Source organism: Ranitomeya imitator, chromosome 3 (genome assembly GCF_032444005.1).
Source record: "Ranitomeya imitator isolate aRanImi1 chromosome 3, aRanImi1.pri, whole genome shotgun sequence".
NCBI classification, from domain to species: Eukaryota; Metazoa; Chordata; class Amphibia; order Anura; family Dendrobatidae; genus Ranitomeya; species Ranitomeya imitator.
In genome coordinates, this window is record NC_091284.1 from 566641776 (window position 1) to 566664868 (window position 23093).

A 23093-nucleotide genomic window follows, 5' to 3' on the forward strand; every position below is an offset into this window, starting at 1 on the left:
TGCAAGATGAAGGCATTTAACACTAGAACTACTGATGGAGTCATTTTGACTCCTTTCGTTTTTTATTTCTCTTCTGTGACTACATTTTTCAGAATTCCGGCTTGAAACTCGGTGACTTTTCCTCAAATATGATGTGAAAAAAGATTTTATGAGAATAAATAATCTTGGTAAAAAATGTGCGCATTTTTTTCAAAATTTACCAAGAACTACTGAAGGGAGTCATTTTGACTCCCTACTATATTTTGAGGTCCTTTTGTCACTAAATGTTGCTATAAAGTTTTGTGCATAATTTTTTCACTCTGTCTTATTTACCCTGATGTTCATATAGATGTAGTTCAATTTACATGTCAACTTTTCACATTTTCCTTGTGTTTTACCTGCTTGTATTACTGTGTAATGCTGAACAAAATAGCTTGTTTACTCTAGGCTCTTATCTTATGCTAATGAAGGGTGGTGTTTTTCTAAGGTCCTAGCAGGAGACAGTATTCTGGATAGTAACTTTACTTTCAGTTCAGCTGAAGAGACAAAGAGAACAGACGCAGACATACGAGCTCTGAAGACTCATACAGGTATGAATTGTTATGAAATAGTTTAGCTGTCTGTCAACTGATTCAGCCCACCTACTTTTGAAGGTGGCAGAACAGTTATTATTTCTTTTAGTTTTCATTTCATTTCTATTTTTCAGCAGGGAACTATATAAAATTATGGAATTTGTGAGGAATATGGAGAGAAGACGTTTGATAAAGCCTCAGGATATTCTGGCTACTTTGCAATCCATACCGGAGGATGAATCGGAATCCGAATTGCAGGAACATGTATTTGATTCTGACAGTGATGAAGATTTCATTCCTCAGAACATATCAAGTGAATCTGAAGACTCAGAAGGAACAAATCCAGAATATAAGTAGTTATGTGTATTTATTTGTTCTTCCACACACTGAGTTAGGGCCTGTGCACACTAGCAGAATTCTGGCTGAATAGCCATCTGGATATTCTTGCCGCAATACAGGCCGTACCTGCCCGCTCATGCCTGAAGCTCCGCTCCGAACCCCGGGCTGGAGCCGCTGTCAGGGACAGAGCAGCGCTTGCTTACGCGCGAGCACGGCTCCGTCCCAGACAGCGGCTCCAGCCCGGGATTCGGAGCGGAGCTTCAGGTATGAAACTCCGCTCTGTACCTGAGCGGGCAGGTACGGGCCGGATTGTGGTGAGAATATCCGGTCGGATATTCCGCCGCTAATCCAGCCAGTGTGCACGGACCCTTACAAAACAAAAATTCTAAATATTCATCAACTTTTTTCCAGATATTCCAAGCACATCAACTGGGGATCGGGCTCATGCAGTTATGTTGCCTTGTGACCATCCTCCTGGTCGTGGACAGAAAAAATCAGCAAAACGTCCCAGAAATGAAAGAACAACAGATAATGATGGCGACGAAGGTAATGCAACAACAAACACCAGAGAAGGCGAATCTGAAGGAATACTAGTTTCAGCGGATGGTATTCAATGGAAACCTGTTGAAATTGGACAACACTTGCCTGGTAGGCGTGACAGCCAAAATATTCTTCGAGAAGCACCTGGCCCTACAGGATACGCCAGAAGAAATATCATTATCGATAGTCCTTTGAGCGCATGGCGTTTATTTTTTGATTCATATATATTGACACATATAAAGAACTGTACGCTTGCAGAAGCATGCAGGAACAATAATTTACAGTTTACTCTATCTGATGAGGAGCTAAATGCATTCATCGCGATATTCTATGCTCGTGGAATATCTGGCACGAACCGTCACTCGATTAGCAGTATTTGGTGTAATGACTGGGGAATACCGTTTTGCAAAGCGACAATGTCTAGGGACCACTTTGTTGAAATTATGAGGTTTCTCAGATTTGATGAGAAATCTACTCGATCGGAGAGACTGCAAACGGACAAGTTTGCTCTATTTTCTACTGTGTGGGACAGGTTTATTGAAAATTGTATTGCGTGTTACAAACCTGGCCCATACATAACGGTGGATGAGCAACTTTTCCCAAGCAAAACTAGGTGTCCATTCACGCAGTACATGCCTTACAAACCAGATAAATATGGCCACAAATATTGGCTAGCTGTTGATAAGGAGAGCAAATATCTGGCAAATGGCTTCCCTTATCTAGGCAAAGATGACACATGCCGTGCTGAGGACCGTTTAGCTGACCATGTGGTAATGAAGTTATTGGACCCGTTTTTGAAAAAAGGTCGCAATGTTACAACCGATAATTATTTTACTTAATTAAAATTAGCTAAACAGCTAAAAAGCAAAGGAACAACCATCGTGGGAACACTGAATAAGATAAGGCGAGAAGTGCCTAAAGAAATAAAATCCATGAAAGAGGAATTGTACAACACTAAAGTGTTTAGAAATGAAGACAATTTTACACTTACAGTATATCAAGGAAAGCCCAACAAAAATGTTGTCATTTTGAGTTCCGTCCATCCAGATGTTGTTGTTGCGTCTGATTCCGCTAAAAAAACTCCAGAAACGGTAAAGTTTTACAATGAAACAAAATATGGAGTAGATGTAGTGGATCAGATGGCACGAAAATATACCACACGAACATCCACAAGGAGATGGCCTGTTCATGCATTTGAAAATGCCTTAGACTTTGCGGGTATAAATGCATGTATAATATTCAAGGAGATTACCCACCAAAAAATGTCATGCAAGGCATTTTTGCAAACGCTTGTGAGAGAGTTGAGTGGTCCTTATGTCACAGATAGGGAAAAGGGTTCCACGTCCCAAGTTTCTACATGTTCAGAAGTGATGGTTCAAACAAAATTTTGCCAGATCAAAGAAAAGTGCAAGAAAAATAGATCTGTCGGCAATTGTAAGACTTGTGGTAAGTCTTTGTGTGGGCAATGTACTGCCATAAATCAAAGGCAATGCCTAAAATGCGAAACACCAAATGTTTAGAAGGTGAATTCTGCGCCATATTTTCATTTTTATGCTCCTCCACCTACATTTTCTCTGCTTTTTGTTCTTCAGTTGTTGTTTATATGTGTGCACTTGAATAAAAAAAAATGTTTGAAAAACGTCTATTATAATTATTGTTATTTTCTGTAGAAAAATAAGAAAAGCAGAAAAAAAACAATCAAAAGCATTACTGTTGGATCTCACAATAATAATACATTACAAAAAATATAATTATTAATAAATAACCACAAATCAAACTCTAAAAATAAACGAAAACAAGCAAGGAGTCAAAATGACTCCTTTCAGTAGTTCTAGGCGGGGTCACGAGTCCAGTAGTCCTAGTGAGCATCTGCACTAGCGTGATCGCATAAACGCGATCTTTTTCAGCACTTGCGTTAATGCAGTCCGTTTAACGTATACGTTGAATGGACTGCACTAACACAATGTGAACCTAGCCTAACAATTTACAACTGAAATATTTCATTCAGTGATATGATATCTAGGATGTGGGATTTTAGTGTTCCCTTTATTTTTTTGAGCAGTGTATATATATATATATATATATATATATATATATATATATATATATATATACTAGCTGAAGAGCCCGGCGTTGCCTGGGCATAGTAAATATCTGTGGTTAGTTATAGCACCTTACTTCTCTTATTTTCCCATCACGCCTCTCATTTTCCCCCTCACATCTCTCATTTTCTCCCTCACTCCTCTCATTCCCCCCTAACACTTGTCATTTCAACCTCACATCTGTCATTTTCTGATCACTCCACTATTTTTCCTCACTCCTCTCATTTTGCACTCACACCTTTTCATTTTCACCTCACACCTCTCATTTTCACTTCAGTATATACATGTTTGTCATCTGCCTTATATATATTATACACCTATATGTCATCTCCTGTATATAGTATATACCTGTATGTCATCTCCCCTGTATATAGTATATACCTGCTGTGTGTCATCTCCCCTGTATATAGTATATACCTGTATGTCATCTCCTCTTATATATAGTATATACCTGTATGTCATCTCCTTCTATAAATAGTATATACATGTATGTCATCTCGTCCTGTATATAGTATATACCTGTGTGTCATCTCACCTGTATATAGTATATATCTGTGTGTCATCTCCTCCTGTATATAGTATATACCTGTATGTCATCTTCTATATATAGCATATACCTGTATGTCATCTCCTCCTGTATATAGTATATACCTGTAGGTCATCTGCTCCTGTATATAGTATATACCTGTGTGTCATCTCCTCTTGTATATAGTATATACCTGTATGTCATCTCCTCCTGTATATATATATATGTACCTGTATGTCATCTCCTCCTCTATATAGTATATACCTGTGTGTCATCTCTACTGTATATAGTATATATCTGTGTGTCATCTCCCCTGTATATAGTATATACCTGTGTGTCATCTCTACTGTATATAGTATATATCTGTGTGTCATCTCCCCTATATATAGTATATACCTGTGTGTCATCTCCTCCTGTATTAGACCTCGTTCACACGTTATTTGCTCAGTATTTTTACCTCAGTATTTGTAAGCTAAATTGGCAGCCTGATAAATCCCCAGCCAACAGGAAGCCCTCCTCCTGGCAGTATATATTAGCTCACACATACACATAATAGACAGGTCATATGACTGACAGCTGCCGTATTTCCTATATAGTACATTTGTTGCTCTTATAGTTTGTCTGCTTATTAATCAGATTTTTATTTTTGAAGGATACCAGACTTGTGTGTGTTTTAGGGTGAGTTTCGTTTGTCAAGTTGTGTGTGTTGAGTTGCATGTGGCAACATGCATGTAGCAACTTTTTGTGTGTCGAGTTGCATGTGACATGTTAGTGTAGCAAGTTGTGTGCAGCAAGTTTTGCGCATGGCGAGTTTTGCGCGTGGCGAGTTTTATGTGTGGTGCCTTTTGAGTATGTGCAAGTTTTGTGTGAGGCAACTTTTGCATGTGTTGCAACTTTTGTGCATGTGGCAAGTTTTCCGCGTGTGCAAGTTTTGCGTGTGGCGAGTTTTCCATGAGGTGAGTTTTGCACTTGTGCCGAGTTTTGCGTGAGCCTAGTTTTTGCATGTGGAGAGTTCTGCGCGTGGCGAGTTTTGAGTGGCGACTTTTGTGTTTCGACTTTTATGTGGCGAGGTTGGTGTATGTGTGGTGAAATGTGTGCTGAGGGTAATATGTGTTCATGCTCGTGGTAGTGTGTGGCGCATTTTGTGTGTGTTCATATCCCCGTGTGTGGTGAGTATCCCATGTCGGGGCCCCACCTTAGCAACTGTACGGTATATACTCTTTGGCGCCATCGCTCTCATTCTTTAAGTCCCCCTTGTTCACATCTGGCAGCTGTCAATTTGCCTCCAACACTTTTCCTTTCACTTTTTCCCCATTATGTAGATAGGGCCAAAATTGTTTGGTGAATTGGTAAGCGCGGGGTTAAAATTTCACCTCACAACATAGGCTATGACGCTCTCGGGGTCCAGACGTGTGACTGTGCAAAATTTTGTGGCTGTAGCTGCGACGCCTCCAACACTTTTCCTTTCACTTTTTCCCCATTATGTAGATAGGGGCAAAATTGTTTGGTGAATTGGAAAGCGCGGGGTTAAAATTTCACCTCACAACATAGCCTATGATGCTCTCAGGATCCAGACGTGTGACTGTGCAAAATTTTGTGTCTGTAGCTGCGACGCCTCCAACACTTTTCCTTTCACTTTTTTCCCCATTATGTAGATAGGGGCAAAATTGTTTGGTGAATTGGAACGCGCGGGGTTAAAATTTCGCCTCGTAACATAGCCTATGACGCTCTCGGGGTCCAGACGTGTGACTGTGCAAAATTTTGTGGCTGTAGCTGCGACGGTGCAGATGCCAATCCCGGACATACACACATACACACACACATACACACACACACACACACACACACACACACATTCAGCTTTATATATTAGATATATATATATATTTTTTTCCAATTTTCTATGGCAGTAATGCAGTTTCAATGTTCGAAGGTAATCAGTCTGGGTAAATCATGGAGTAATTAGGATTATGTCATCGTAGCTGAGTTGGCTTTTTTTGATTGATCACCCTAAAATGTTGGAATATTGAATGCTCAATAGACTAAATAGATGAATCAATAGACTTTCTACTAACAATGCAATATTGATGATGAAATAATAATAAAGACACCATCTATAATATAACGCTGGGAGCGTCACTCTGTCCGAAGCCTCTATAGACTGCGCAAGCGCAAGCGCCGGCGCAGTCTGGGCCTCACAGAGCGACGCTCCCGGGAGATCGCGGTATGCGTAAGCACTGAACGCATACCGCGATCTCCACCGGAGAGTCAGGGACCGCCAGGAGGGAGGGTAAGTATACTCACCTTTCCCGGTTCCAGCGCTGCTTGCGGCTCCGTCTCCCGGCTCCTCTGCTCCCGGCTCCGGAGGGCGCGGACTGCGCAGGCGCCGATTCCTGCTGCCGGAATCGGCGCCTGCGCAGTCCGCGCTTTCCGGCGCCATTTTCTTGAAGACACACTCCGGCTCCACTGCAGGTGTGTCTTCAAGAAAATGGCGCCGGAAAGCGCGGACTGCGCAGGCGCCGATTCCTGCTGCTGGAATCGGCGCCTGCGCAGTCCCCGCTTTCCGGCGCCATTTTCTTGAAGACATACCTGCAGTGGAGCCGGACGATAGGTGAGTATGGTATTTTTTTTTTTTTTTATATGGCAGCAGCATTCGGGGGCATACACACTGGAGCGGGGGGCATATAATACAATGGTGGCGCAGGATGGGAGCAGCACATGACAGAACGGGCGCAGGATGGCAGCAGCACATGACAGAACGGGCGCAGGATGGCCACAGCACATGACAGAACGGGCGCAGGATGGCCGCAGCACATGACAGAACGGGCGCAGGATGGCAGCAGCACATGACAGAACGGGCGCAGGATGGCCGCAGCACATGACAGAACGGGCGCAGGATGGCAGCAGCACATGACAGAACGGGCACAGGATGGCAGCAGCACATGACAGAACGGGCGCAGGATGGCAGCAGCACATGACAGAACGGGCGCAGGATGGCCGCAGCACATGACAGAACGGCCGCAGGATGGCCGCAGCACATGACAGAACGGGCGCAGGATGGCCGCAGCACATGACAGAACGGGCGCAGGATGGCAGCAGCACATGACAGAACGGGCGCAGGATGGCAGCAGCACATGACAGAACGGGCTCAGGATGGCCGCAGCACATGACAGAACGGCCGCAGGATGGCCACAGCACATGACAAAACGGGCGCAGGATGGCCGCAGCACATGACAGAACGGGCGCAGGATGGCCGCAGCACAAGACAGAACGGGCGCAGGATGGCCGCAGCACATGACAGAACGGGCACAGGATGGCAGCAGCACATGACAGAACGGGCGCAGGATGGCAGCAGCACATGACAGAACGGGCGCAGGATGGCCGCAGCACATGACAGAACGGGCGCAGGATGGCAGCAGCACATGACAGAACGGGCGCAGGATGGCAGCAGCACATGTCAGAATGGGCGCAGGATGGCCGCAGCACATGACAGAACGGGCGCAGGATGGCAGCAGCACATGACAGAACGGGCGCAGGATGGCAGCAGCACATGTCAGAACGGGCGCAGGATGGCCGCAGCACATGACAGAACGGGCGCAGGATGGCAGCAGCACATGACAGAACGGGCGCAGGATGGCCGCAACACATGACAGAACGGGCGCAGGATGGCAGCAGCACATGTCAGAACGGGCGCAGGATGGCCGCAGCACATGACAGAACGGGCGCAGGATGGCAGCAGCACATGACAGAATGGGCGCAGGATGGCCGCAGCACATGACAGAACGGGCGCAGGATGGCAGCAGCACATGACAGAACGGGCGAAGGATGGCAGAAACTCAGAAGCCGCAGTACCACTCTCCTCCACCAACGGAAGCTCACAGAGAGAATCAGCCGAAGTACCACTTGTGACCACAGGAGGGAGCTCTGCCACAGAATTCACAACAGTACCCCCCCCTTGAGGAGGGGTCACCGAACCCTCACCAGAGCCCCCAGGAAGACCAGGATGAGCCATATGAAAGGCACGAACAAGATCGGGAGCATGGACATCAGAGGCAAAGACCCAGGAATTATCTTCCTGAGCATAACCCTTCCACTTAACCAGATACTGGAGTTTCCGTCTTGAAACACGAGAATCCAAAATCTTCTCCACAATATACTCCAACTCCCCCCCACCAAAACCGGGGCAGGAGGATCAACAGATGGAACCACAGGTGCCACGTATCTCGGCAACAATGACCTATGGAATACGTTATGAATGGAAAAAGAATCTGGACGGGTCAGACGAAAAGACACAGGATTAAGAACCTCAGAAATCCTATACGGACCAATGAAACGAGGTTTAAACTTAGGAGAGGAAACCTTCATAGGAATATGATGAGTAGATAACCAAACCAAATCCCCAACATGAAGTCGGGGACCCACACAGCGTCTGCGATTAGAGAAACGTTGAGCCTTCTCCTGTGACAAGGTCAAATTGTCCACCACATGAGTCCAAATCTGCTGCAACGTGTCCACCACAGTATCCACACCAGGACAGTCCGAAGACTCAACCTGCCCTGAAGAGAAACGAGGATGGAACCCAGAGTTGCAGAAAAACGGCGAAACCAAGGTAGCCGAGCTGGCCCGATTATTAAGGGCGAACTCAGCCAAAGGCAAAAAGGACACCCAGTCATCCTGATCAGCAGAAACAAAGCATCTCAGATATGTTTCCAAGGTCTGATTGGTTTGTTCCGTCTGGCCATTAGTCTGAGGATGGAAAGCCGAGGAAAAAGACAAGTCAATGCCCATCCTAGCACAAAAGGCTCGCCAAAACCTCGAAACAAACTGGGAACCTCTGTCAGAAACGATATTCTCTGGAATGCCATGTAAACGAACCACATGCTGGAAGAACAATGGCACCAAATCAGAGGAGGAAGGTAATTTAGACAAGGGTACCAAATGGACCATCTTAGAGAAGCGATCACAAACCACCCAAATGACTGACATTTTTTGAGAGACGGGAAGATCTGAAATAAAATCCATAGAGATATGTGTCCAAGGCCTCTTCGGGACCGGCAAGGGCAAAAGCAACCCACTGGCACGAGAACAGCAGGGCTTAGCCTGAGCACAAATCCCACAGGACTGCACAAAAGAACGCACATCCCGCTACAGAGATGGCCACCAAAAGGATCTAGCCACTAACTCTCTGGTACCAAAGATTCCAGGATGACCAGCCAACACCGAACAATGAACCTCAGAGATAACTTTATTCGTCCACCTATCAGGGACAAACAGTTTCTCCGCTGGGCAATCAGGTTTATTAGCCTGAAATTTTTGCAGCACCCGCCGAAAATCAGGGGAGATGGCAGACACAATTACTCCCTCTTTGAGAATACCCGCCGGCTCAGATAAACCCGGAGAGTCGGGCACAAAACTCCTAGACAGAGCATCCGCCTTCACATTTTTAGAGCCCGGAAGGTACGAAATCACAAAGTCAAAACGGGCAAAAAACAGCGACCAACGAGCCTGTCTAGGATTCAACCGCTTGGCAGACTCGAGATAAGTCAAGTTCTTATGATCAGTCAAGACCACCACGCGATGCTTAGCTCCTTCAAGCCAATGACGCCACTCCTCGAATGCCCACTTCATGGCCAGCAACTCTCGATTGCCCACATCATAATTTCGCTCAGCAGGCGAAAACTTCCTGGAAAAGAAGGCGCATGGTTTCATCACCGAGCAATCAGAACTTCTCTGCGACAAAACAGCCCCTGCTCCAATCTCAGAAGCATCAACCTCGACATGGAAAGGAAGCGAAACATCTGGTTGACACAACACAGGGGCAGAAGAAAAACGACGCTTCAACTCTTGAAAAGCTTCCACAGCAGCAGAAGACCAATTGACCACATCAGCACCCTTCTTGGTCAAATCGGTCAATGGTTTAGGAATACTAGAAAAATTGCAGATGAAGCGACGATAAAAATTAGCAAAGCCCAGGAACTTTTGCAGACTTTTCAGAGATGTCGGCTGAGTCCAATCATGGATGGCTTGGACCTTAACAGGGTCCATCTCGATAGTAGAAGGGGAAAAGATGAACCCCAAAAATGAAACCTTCTGAACACCAAAGAGACAATTCGATCCCTTCACAAACAAAGAATTAGCACGCAGGACCTGAAACACCGTTCTGACCTGCTTCACATGAGACTCCCAATCATCCGAGAAGATCAAAATGTCATCCAAGTACACAATCAGGAATTTATCCAGGTACTCTCGGAAGATGTCATGCATAAAGGACTGAAACACCGATGGAGCATTGACAAGTCCGAATGGCATTACAAGATACTCAAAATGGCCCTCTGGCTTATTAAATGCAGTTTTCCATTCATCGCCTCGCTTAATACGCACAAGATTATACGCACCACGAAGATCTATCTTGGTGAACCAACTAGCCCCCTTAATCCGAGCAAACAAATCAGATAACAACGGCAAGGAGTACTGAAATTTAACCGTGATCTTATTAAGAAGGCGGTAATCTATACAAGGTCTCAGTGAACCATCCTTCTTGGCCACAAAAAAGAACCCTGCTCCTAATGGCGACGATGACGGGCGAATATGCCCTTTCTCCAAGGACTCCTTCACGTAACTCCGCATAGTGGCGTGCTCAGGCACAGACAAATTAAACAGTCGATCCTTTGGGAATTTACTACCAGGAATCAAATCGATAGCACAATCACAATCCCTATGCGAAGGTAGGGTATCAGACTTGGGCTCATCAAATACATCCCGGTAATCAGACAAGAACTCTGGAACCTCAGAAGGGGTGGATGACGAAATAGACAGAAATGGGACATCACCATGTACCCCCTGACAACCCCAGCTGGACACAGACATGGATTTCCAATCTAATACTGGATTATGGACTTGTAGCCATGGCAACCCCAACACGACCACATCATGCAGATTATGCAACACCAGAAAGCGAATAACCTCCTGATGTGCAGGAGCCATGCACATGGTCAGCTGGGTCCAGTACTGAGGCTTATTCTTGGCCAAAGGCGTAGCGTCAATTCCTCTCAATGGAATAGGACACTGCAAGGGCTCCAAGAAAAACCCACAACGCCTAGCATACCCAAGTCCATCAAATTCAGAACAGCGCCTGATTCCACAAATGCCATGACAGAATACGATGACAAAGAGCAGATCAAGGTAACGGACAGAAGAAATTTTGACTGTACCATACCAATGGTGGCAGACCTAGCGAACGGCTTAGTGCGCTTAGGACAATCAGAGATAGCATGAGTGGAATCACCACAGTAGAAACACAGCCCATTCAGACGTCTGTGTTTTTGCCGTTCAACTCTGGTCAAAGTCCTATCGCACTGCATAGGCTCAGGTTTATGCTCAGGTAATACCGCCAAATGGTGCACAGATTTACGCTCACGCAAGCGTCGACCGATCTGAAAGGCCAGAGACATAGACTCATTCAGACCAGCAGGCATAGGAAATCCCACCACGACATCTTTAAGGGCTTCAGAGAGACCTTTTCTGAAAATAGCTGCGAGCGCACCTTCATTCCATTGAGTGAGTACGGACCACTTTCTAAATTTCTGACAATATACCTCTTATCTCATCCTGTCCCTGACACAGAGCCAGCAAATTTTTCTCTGCCTGATCCACTGAATTAGGTTCATTGTACAGCAATCCGAGCGCCAGGAAAAACGCATCGATATTACTTAATGCAGGATCTCCTGATGCAAGAGAAAATGCCCAGTCCTGAGGGTCGCCACGTAAAAAAGAAATAATGATCCTAACTTGTTGAACTGGGTCACCAGAGGAGCGAGGTTTCAAAGCCAGAAATAGTTTACAATTATTTTTGAAACTCAGAAATTTAGTTCTATCTCCAAAAAACAAATCAGGAATAGGAATTCTTGGTTCTAACATAGAATTCTGAACCACAAAGTCTTGAATATTTTGTACTCTTGCCGTGAGCTGATCCACACATGAAGACAGACCTTTAATGTCCATCGCTACACTTGTGTCCTGAACCACCCAAATGTCTAGGGGAAAAAAAAAGGCAAAACACAGTGCAGAGAAAAAAAATGGTCTCAGAACTTCTTTTTTCCCTGTATTGAGAATCATTAGTATTTAGGCTTCCAGTACTGTTATGATCTGGTAATTCAGTACCACAATGGACATAGAAGTCAGAGCACATACAGTGACCTGACAATAACCCAAAAATATAGAACGAGCTCTGAGACGTGGAAACTCTGCTGACCGCAATCCCTAATCCTCTCCAACCACACGCTAGAGGCAGCCGTGGATTGCGCCTAACGCTCCCTATGCAACTCGGCACAGCCTGAGAAACTAGCTAGCCTGAAGATAGAAAATAAGCCTACCTTGCCTCAGAGAAATACCCCAAAGGAAAAGGCAGCCCCCACATATAATGACTGTGAGTTAAGATGAAAAGACAAACATAGAGATGAAATAGATTTAGCAAAGTGAGGCCCGACTTTCTGAACAGAGCGAGGATAGGAAAGGTAACTTTGCGGTCAACACAAAACCCTACAAACAACCACGCAAAGGGGGCAAAAAGACCCTCCGTACCGAACTAACGGCACGGAGGTACACCCTCTGCGTCCCAGAGCTTCCAGCAAGCAAGAAAAAACAAATAAGCAATGCTGGACAGAAAAAACAGCAAACAAAATAGCAAAAGCGGAACTTAGCTATGCAGAGCAGTAGGCCACAGGAACGATCCAGGAGGAGACAGGTCCAATACTAGAACATTGACTGGAAGCCAGGATCAAAGCACTAGGTGGAGTTAAATAGAGCAGCACCTAACGACTTCACCACATCACCTAAGGAAGGAAACTCAGAAGCCGCAGTACCACTCTCCTCCACCAACGGAAGCTCACAGAGAGAATCAGCCGAAGTACCACTTGTGACCACAGGAGGGAGCTCTGCCACAGAATTCACAACAGCGCTCATTTTAAACAAAGAAGCCTGCCGGTTACCAGCGTGATGTCCAGGGGCCGCCGGAGAGGTGAATATATCAATATTTTTTATTTTAATTCTTTATTTTACACATTAATATGGATCCCAGGGCCTGAAGGAGAGTTTCCTCTCCTTCAGACCCTGGGAACCATCAGAATACCTTCCGATACTTGGTGTCCCATTGACTTGTATTGGTATCGGATATCAGTATCGGCGATATCCGATATTTTTCAGGTATCGGCCGATACTATCCGATACCGATACTTTCAAGTATCGGACGGTATCGCTCAACACTAGTCATCACTCCAGTCCGTCGCCCACTAACCTACTCAAGCAAACTTTTACTATATGTGTTATCAAAGTACCCAGAGGGGCAATGGTTATGATAATATTGATTTATTTGACTCTATCCTGTCATCTCCCTGCCACCAGATACCAGCAATAATTCATGATGCGTTAAAATATTATACTTCTGTCATGTCTGCAATGGCAGTCTTTGAGAAAGTCACCCTCTTGCCTGCTCTTGGTTACCTTATTAAGCTCCTCTAAGATGTCACTGGTATGTTACCTGGTCTTCTTCCTTTAATTCCCATTACATATAATCATATAGCTACAAAAACAGAGCCTCCATTTTTGTGAAACCATACTCCCCTCAACAATTATCCACTAATGCTTTCCAATTTTTTCATTATTTTAACCACTACTCTCCATTACTATACCCCAGCAGCAAGTTTACCTCCTCTGACCTATTCACATTCCTCATTCTCCTTGCTTCCCCAACTTGGTTTACTCATATTTAGTTTTTTTTTACTGTGTTTACTTTTAAAGGTTATGGAAGGACGGAACTCATTCTAATTATGATAATTTTTGTTGTTGAACAAATATTTATTTTATTTTATTTATTTTATATAATTTATTTTCTAGTTTTAAATATTGAGAAATTTTCCAAATAAAATTGATGGATCAACAAAAAAAGATGTAGTCCTTTTTTGGCCAAAGTGTACCTGGGAAGTGAAAAGTGTTATTTGAGGATGCTGCCTCATTATAACATACAGGTCCCTTTATTAAAAGTGTCTTGACGTTAGTGTGAGCAACCTCAATGTACAATGTGGTTTGATGGTAAAATATAACACACTAAAAATAACACAATGGAGTTGGACAAATTTATTTGAGAGGAATTTAATTCTAGCCAATAATCTATGCAAGTATATATGAAAAAATTATACAAATAAAAAACAAAACTAACTAAGGAACAAAACAAGAAATGATACAATGTGGCTGCAAGTGATGATGAAACATGTTTGAACCAAAATAAAATTTACCTTAGTGTAATGAATAGCCTATCAGCGGCAAGGATAGCTTGTCTTACGACCCTGTGCTTAAAATTCTAGATGGCTATTGTTTATTAAATCATCAAATGCAAACATCGACATGCATAAGAAATCAAAACATTTTGGATGTAATTGTGTGTATAATGAAGAAAAAGACAAAGGAAATTTGATGAACAGGAAACGAATAGTACAAAACAATTTCAGTTGTCAAATTCCTTACTGACGAAGCTCATGAATAAATATGTCCTATTTGTCTTTGTCTCAAGACGATTAATGGACTGTAACCAATAATAATGCTGCCGTCTGGCTTGCTGTTACTGAAATATAAGCAACATAAGAAACACACTACAGAAATTTCTCACAGTGAACTGCAGTGAAGTCACTGAGCTCAGTGCTGCACCGTGAGACTTTTTCGCACAGTGCTAGAGGTGATCTCACTAATGTCACCACAGTTCATTGACCCAGCTTGGAACACAGCCTCAGTGACCTGTGGTAACCTTGATGATGTCACTGATAGTCAATGAGGTTGCATTTGCAGCAGCTCTTTTTCCCATGGTTTTCAGCCTGGATGGTCACATCTCGGCACCGTCCAGGTTGAAAACCTTTTATCGCAGACATGGATTACAGCATGGGATAGAATGTCGGACAGGTGAGGGATATGGTTATTTTTTATTTTGATTTTTTACAAGAGACCATGGCTTCAGTGGACTGGACATAACGTAAGTATAACTGTGTTTGGTATTATTAAATAAAAAAGTAAATCTGTGTGTCTTTATATTTCAAATAAAGGACTTTATTCTTGCTGCGTGTTTATTTATAATATGACGATACAATTTGTAATAGAAAAGCAAATTATAGATGCCTCTCCATTACTAACTCGTGGGCTTGATGTCACCTGACAATACAAAGGTGACATCAACTCCACAAATATGAACTCCCCTTGCCACCGCCACAAGGCAAGTGGAAAGAGTCGGGCAAAGTGCCAAAATTTGCACATCTAAAAGATGTGCATTTTCACGGGTGGCTGCAGGCAGCTATTTTTATGCCAATATCTATGGTGTCACGGTCAGCTGCAGCCGCAGATGCAGCACCCAACCCGTAGACGCCCCCAAGCTGACCAACCTCAGTAGGCATGGGGTGCATGTCCCCCGAGGATGCAATGTGGGGACAGCATTTGAAGTACACACCCTAACCCTGATAAAAGCAGGGGAGATGTGGCCGCGCACGCCCTAAGCACAAACAGAAACCATTACAGCACACACAGTGCAGGATCTGAGGCTCAGGACACCTGACTGAAACTGCATGCACTGACCCACGTGGAAAGTCATGCACCAGCTGCCAATGACCTCACAACCCGCGGACAGCTTCATAGCAGCATCCAGGGATTGCACATGAGGAAGTTATGCAGCAGGGCAGATAACTAAACACCCATGTATGACTGCGCAGCAGAGCAGGGAACTGAGAAGGCTCAATCCAAGTAACAGCCAACAGTATCCCAGCTCAAATTAGGGGGGAAAGAGTAAAGGGTTAAAGCAAACATATGCATTGTCATGCCGAAAACCAGATACAGACAGAACGTCGTGACACATGGCTCCTTATCAGCCTAAGAATACCAGCTCCCAGCTGTCTAATTTAGCTTGGCTGATTGTCAAAAGTGGGGTGGGACCTCACGCCACTTTCTAAAATTATTTATTTAAATAATTTTTTTTTTCCAAACTGTATTTATTAAACATTTTCAATTAAACATTTTCAACATTAGCATATCAACATGCAAACATAGGTACACGGAATTACCTCTCCCTTTCCGGTAATACAGAAGCCCACTATTAAAGACGATAACTATTTTAGCGATCCAGTTTGCAAGTTAAAGGCAAAGTGCCTCTCAATCAAGGTAAACATAAGGCTAAAGACATAGAATTCAACATGGAAATACAATACGAGTGGACTACCACTCTGTAACTAGATAACCCCAAATGGTGAGAGAGGGGAAGTAATAGCTAAAGAAAAGATGAAGAACAAAAAAGAGGGGGGAGGGGTAAAAAAAAAGACTAGGGAAAATCAAGGAGAGGGGAGGGGGGGGGGAACACACGACTCCGCATTACGCCCAGTGTGTTATTTAGGAGACAAGTCCGCTTACAAGGGTGCTCGGTCCACTACCATCCGTTCCAGGAACCATGTAGTTGTGCAGAAGCATTGTTTGAGCCTCTGTTGTATATGCGTTGGAAGGATGGGTATAAGTGGCTGCCATAGTTCAAAAAAAATTTGGGTTTTTAGTTCTTTCTGAAGGGAAGCCTCCACCCAATCCATCCTAAATAGGAAAGAAAGTTTGTCCAGAAAGATCCTCAATGTGGGCACACTAGGTGCCAGCCAGGTTTGTAAAATCGTTTTCCGGGCCGAGGCCGAAATCATGTACAAGAATTTTCTACCAGAAGTGGAGATCACAGCCCCTTCATTAGTAATGTATCCAAAAAGAGCCCAGGCTGGGGTGAGAGCCACTCTATATGGTGTATGCGTATGAGTAAATACAAGTATGCGTTGCCAAAATTGTTGGATTTGTGAGCAAGCCCACAAACAATGGAACATGTCTGCCTCGGCCTCTCCACACCTGGAACAGATCGGACTCGGTATATTACCCATAAGAAAGTTGCGCCTTGGCGAGATATAGGATTTATGCATAATCTTCAACGCCATTTCCCAGTAAGATGTAAACGGTGTAAATTTAAGAGTGTTCCTCAACATTTGTAAAATCAGAGTAGGTGTTAATGACGGGTGACAGAGCTGCCACTTCATTATTCCTGTGGAATGTTCTTCCCTCTTGGTCTCAGTTCTTAGGAATGTATAGTAGTCTGACACAAGCCTTTTTGTCAGCCTGCATGCAATAAGTTTGGTTATCAGCTTATCCTGCCAGTCATTATCACTGAAACCTCGAGTAACACTCGTCACATAGCTCTGTAGTTGCATGAAGTGGAAAGGATGTGTACCGATGAAATCAAATAGGAGTGTCGCTTGGTTGAAGGCAAGGACCTTTTTGGAATGTACATCCACTATGTCTCCCACCCTGCCCAGGCCTAGTGTTTGCCAAGCATGAAAAATGTAGTATGCCTTCCCTGCCTGAAACCTAGAATTAGTACAAAACGTCTGTGCCAGGGACACCTGTGATGATAGCTTTAATCTACGGCGTATGATAGCCCATGACCGCCAGATTGTCATAAACAGAGGATTGGCTCTCAGTTCCTGGGGCACTAATGTGTAGGGCTCATGTAGTACGTTTACCAGTGACCTGCCTCCCACTAGCGACGTTTCAACCGCTAGAGCTGAGTATATAGAGGTACCCTTCAACCAGTCTCGGAGAATTCGCATGTTTGCTGCCAGATTATATAACTTAATGTCTGGGAAATTCACTCCGCCACTGGTTCGGGTTTGTGTGAGGGTGTGGAATCCTATTCTGGGCCTCTTCCCTTGCCAAATAAATCTGCGAAACAGACGGTTAATATTATGTTCATCCGCTGGTCTCAGATAAAATGGCAGGACATTGAATAGGTATAATAATCGGGGAAATGAGATCATTTTTATCAGATTTGCCCGTCCTATGAAGGACAAGGTGAACTTTTCCCATGCTGTCAACTCATCCTGTAATGAGGTGATGTATGTCTGCAGATTAGTTTTGTAAAGTTTTGCCGGGTCTCTCGTGATCTGAACCCCCAGGTAAGTCAAGGAGTGAGTCTTCCAACGCAAGGAGTGTTCATGTGACCAACGTGGTTCGGAAGGCCCAGAGAGCATCATTGCCTCAGATTTACCAACATTTATGGTGAAACCCACCAACGCCCCTTTCTGTTTTATTGTTCTAAGGAGCGGGCCCAGAGACTCCCACGGGTTTGACAGGAAAATCAATAAGTCATCGGCAAAGGCCACAATCTTAAGTTCTGTCTCCCCATATCGTATGCCCTCAAGACCTGTCCAGTCGTGGAGATACTGTAAGAGAGGGTCCAAAGCCAGGTTGAACAATAAGGGCGATATCGGGCATCCCTGTCTGGCTCCTCTTTCCAAATTAATCTGAGGAGACATCAAGTTGTTCACCCACAGTCTAGTAGCCGCGCCACGTTGAATATTCTGTAGGAATCCCAGGAAAGTCTCTCCAAAACCCCTGTATCGTAGTACTGTATTTAAAAATTTCCATGAGATCGAATCAAACGCTTTCTCCGCGTCAAGGCTGAGAAGCATTGTCCGGGGATAATTTTGTTGTTTGGCCATAACCGTAGCCGCCACCGCCAATCGGACCCCCAAGGTCAAGTGTCGTCCCCTCGTAAACCCCAATTGAGAGGGTGTCAATACCTGTGGTAGAAATACCTGCATTCTATTCGCCAGTATCTTAGCTAAAAGTTTGTAATCCACATTCATTAGTGAAATAGGGCGAAAGGAGGCTACATCAAGGGGGTCTTTATTTGGCTTGAGTATAAGAATTGTGTGGGCCTCATGAAAGCCCTCCACCACCTCTCCTTTAAGATAAATATCATTGAGTATATCCACTAGGATAGGGGTAATATACGGTTGTAAAAGCTTATAATATTCTATGGTCAGACCATCAGGTCCCGGAGACTTATTATTGTGGAAAGATTTAATCGTTGATTGCACCTCCTCAATGGTTATCGGGGCAGACAAGAAATCTCTCTGCTCTGCTGTTATCTTTGTGGGCTCCACCGAGGAAATTAAGTCCCATACACCCTGGGAGTCATACGGTCTCTCTTTATAAAGTGTGGTATAATATGTTATAAACGCTTGTTGTATCTCAAGTGGCGAGGTGACCAGTCGGTTACTTTCAGGTTGTTGAATCTGGAGAATTGTGCGCTTGGAGGCATGCGGCTTAGTCAGGCGGGCCAGTAAACTACCCGTCTTCCCCCCCCATCTATGGTAATGATTTTTCGTGAACTCTATATTCCTGGTTGCTTGAGCGATAGTGAAAGCATCTAGCAGTTGTTTAGCGGAAAAGTAATTTTGTTTATTAATGTCTGTAGGGTCTCTCAAGTACGCCTGGTGTGTGGTTAGCAGGTCAGTGTGAAGAAGATTATACCTAGCTCTCCTTTCCTTTTTTTGATGTATCATGTATGAAATGACATGGCCCCTCATGACGGCCTTAGATGTGCGCCACATCAGTGAGGTATCCGAAGATGAGGACATATTATCGTCCAAAAAGTTGTTCCAGTGGATCTGGAGGAACTGTTTGAAATCCTCTGAGTTAACCAAGTAGGATGGAAACCTCCAGGGCGCCAAAAAGCCCCTCGGAGGCTCCATCCCCAGTTGCATTCTAATTGGCGCGTGATCCGATATCATGATAGTCTCTATTGTGGTTTCTGATATCCTTTCGAATAGAGCTTCTGCTACTAGGAAGTAATCTATCCTAGAATGGGTATCATGGACCCTCGAGTAGAATGTGTAATCCCTTTCCGTGGTATGGAGCACTCGCCACGGGTCACACAACCCAGTGTGTTGCATAATCTTTAAGATGATTGAAGTAGCTTGTTTATCATGGGGAGCCGAGGAAGACCTATCCAGGTGTGGAGCAAGGACAGCATTAAAGTCGCCGCCCACAATTAAATTATCTGTACGCTTTGTCAGAATAAATTGATATAACTCTGAAAAGAAAGTAGTATTGGGGTAGTTTGGAGCATAGATATTCAATAGTGTGTATACTGTGTTTCCAATTTGGATCGCAAGATATAAAAACCGTCCCTCCGTGTCTGAGTACTCATCAAGCAAGGTGTAAGGCAGAGAATTCCCCAGCAAAATCGCCACTCCGCGCGACTTGGAAACAAACGGCGCTGTATAGCAATGCTGAATCCAAGGTGCTCTCAAATTGTTATCATCCCCTTGCCTCCAGTGAGTCTCCTGTAAGAAGACCACATCGGGCTTCAGCCTTTTTAGGTGTGTGAGGACCCGTTTACGTTTAATCGGGGAATTCAGGCCCGCCACATTCCAAGACACAAAAATGTATGGCTGTGTATTAAGTGTTATGTTACTCATCCTACCCCAGTCCTGGGCGTCTCAAAATGCTGAAAATCCTGCCTCTGGATCCTGTGGTCCCTGTCCCAGCGAGCATGACCCTCCAGGAAGTCGGTAAGGCACACGGAGTCGCGTGTTGGCGGGGGGGGAAAGGGGAGTCCACACAAGGAACAAACCTATGATAGAAAAACATCAGTTATAACATATTAAAACATTAATTTGAAGTCGTGAGCATACAGGGTAGAATATTGCAATAATCTCAAGCTAGGTGCTTAACACCCTATAATTTCTCCTAGCCAGTGTCCTCTTGGCGAATAAGCCTAACCCCAGCCTCATCAGGATCTGTGTACACCGTAAAACGCCCATTTTCCAGCACTCTGAGTTTAGCAGGATATTGCAACTGGAATCTAATGTTGTGTTCCGCCAGATAGGAGCACACAGGCGTAAATAATTTTCTCTTGTCCGAGACCTGTTTTGAAAAGTCCTGAAAAATTAAGATCTTGAGACCTCGGACTGAGACATTGCGTTTTTGTCGATATGCTCTAAGGATTGCTTCCTTAGACACGTAGTGCAAGAATTTGGCTATTGCAGGTCTCGGTTTTTTGTTGTCTGCTGGCATGGTGTCCCCTATACGGTGAGCCCTTTCAAGCAGTGGGGGGTATTGTGGGAAGGAGAGTTCCAGAGCTGCAGGCAAATCTTTGGTCAGGAAAAGAGTAAGGTCCTCTCCTCTGATGGTTTCTGGGATACCCACAAATCGTAGATTATTTCTTCGGCTGCGGTTTTCCAAATCATCATTGTGCTCCCTCAGTTGCTTGATTTCCTCCTGTTGTTGTGCAAGCATCCGATGGAGCTCTGCGGTTGATGTTTCACATGTCTGAGTGCGAGCCTCCAGGTTCCCCACTGTATGTGATAGAGTCGTGACCTGCGCAAGCACTGCTGTGATTGAGTCCCGTAATTCATCGAATTTCTTGTCAAACATGGGCATTAGAATACGTGAAACATCCAGAGCCAGAGTGTCGGCTTTGGTCTGCCCTGAGTTGTTCTGGGGGTGTACTTTGGCAGATTGCCCAGATGAGGGCGAGCCTGTATCTGCATGTTTAGGAGGTGATGGAGTAGGCTCAGCCATTGCTTTTGTCTTGTCCTTGCTGGTAAGGTCTGTGGTCTTTTTTGGTGGTTTGGGTGCCATATTATACACAGGTACTGTAAGAAACTTTTCCATTAGATTAGCAATATCAAAAAGATGAGACTTATGTGGCGGCTTCGGAGAACTGTACGACCTTCTACCCCATGTCTCTGCTCACGGAACTTCAAATCATCTAACAAAGGGTTACAAAACTTTCCATTGTGTGGATTATTACTGAGCTCGGAAGCACTTTCAGTTCATTCTGGTGAATCACATGCGGCCCTGTAACAGTCTCTGAACAGTGCAAAAAAGGTTGTGCAGCAACCGGTACCACAAGGGTTAACAGATCCTCTGTCAGACAGTGATCAGGCAACAGTCATGCAAGCAGCACGCCCTCATCAATAACTCCTGCAGGGATTAAGTTTATAATCACTTTTCTACACACAGCCCCCACCCCAGCGAATCTGCTCCACAGTGAGTCCTGTGCGTGGGATGATCTTATCCCCCCCAGCCACAGACTGATAGCTGATGCGTTAGGTGACTTTCAGGCAGAGGGGATTAGCACAGTCTTCACTGTCCTGCACCGGGTAGCTCTCCCGTGAGAGGAGGGGGGAAGGGTCCAGTCTGTCCGTACACACTACCCCTGTCCAAACCTCCAAGTGACTCTCTCCTTTGTGCCTCCTTCAGGATTAAGTCCTTGCTGGGGGGAGGAGGCGCTGCAGTCTCTCCGTCGTGTAAGTCTGGGAACCCCGCAGAACAGTCTCTGCCTCACTGCAGTGACAGACGATGTAGGAGGGGGAGGGGGACAATGTGCTCACAGTTGTTGCAGGTTGTACAGTCCTCGGCAGGCACACAGCTCCAGGGAAAGGGCACTGTCAGGCTCCACTCCTACCTGCTTCCAGCAGCTGCCGGGTAGTGCAGCAGTTCACCCCGATGGTCGGGTCTTCCAGGCCCTTAAGATGGCGGCCATCTGCACCCACGATGTCTGTCTGCTGGTCTCGGGCTCTTCCAGCCCTGTCCTCCGGGACAAGCACACTGCTCCTGCTGCTTGATGGTGTCCACAGCTCCTCAGCGTCTTCTCTCCCCTATTCGTGGAGATCTGAAGCCAGATGGACATGGATTCTGGCACTGCATGCAGGAGCTCTGTTAAGATGCGGCGACTCAGATGCCCCGCCTCCCGGAAGTCCTATTTAAATAATTTAAAAAAAAGGCAAATGGGCTCCCCTATTCTTGGTTACCAGTCATGCTAAATCTGACAGCTGAGTGCTGCAGCCCACGGCATTTGATACCATGCCACACAACAGGTTGGTGCACAAAATAAGAATGCTGGGTCTGGGGGAAAATGTGTGTAAATGGGTAAGTAACTGGCTCAGTGATAGAAAGCAGAGGGTGGTTATAAATGGTATATTCTCTAACTGGGTCACTGTGACCACTGAGGTACCACAGGGGTCGGGTTTGGGACCTATTCTCTTCAACATATTTATTAACGATCTGGTAGAAGGTTTACACAGTAAAATATCAATATTTGCAGATGATACAAAACTATGCAAAGCTGGATGGATCTGTAAAAGTTGGAAACTTTGGCCGAGTGGTGGCAGATGAGGTTTTACAATGATA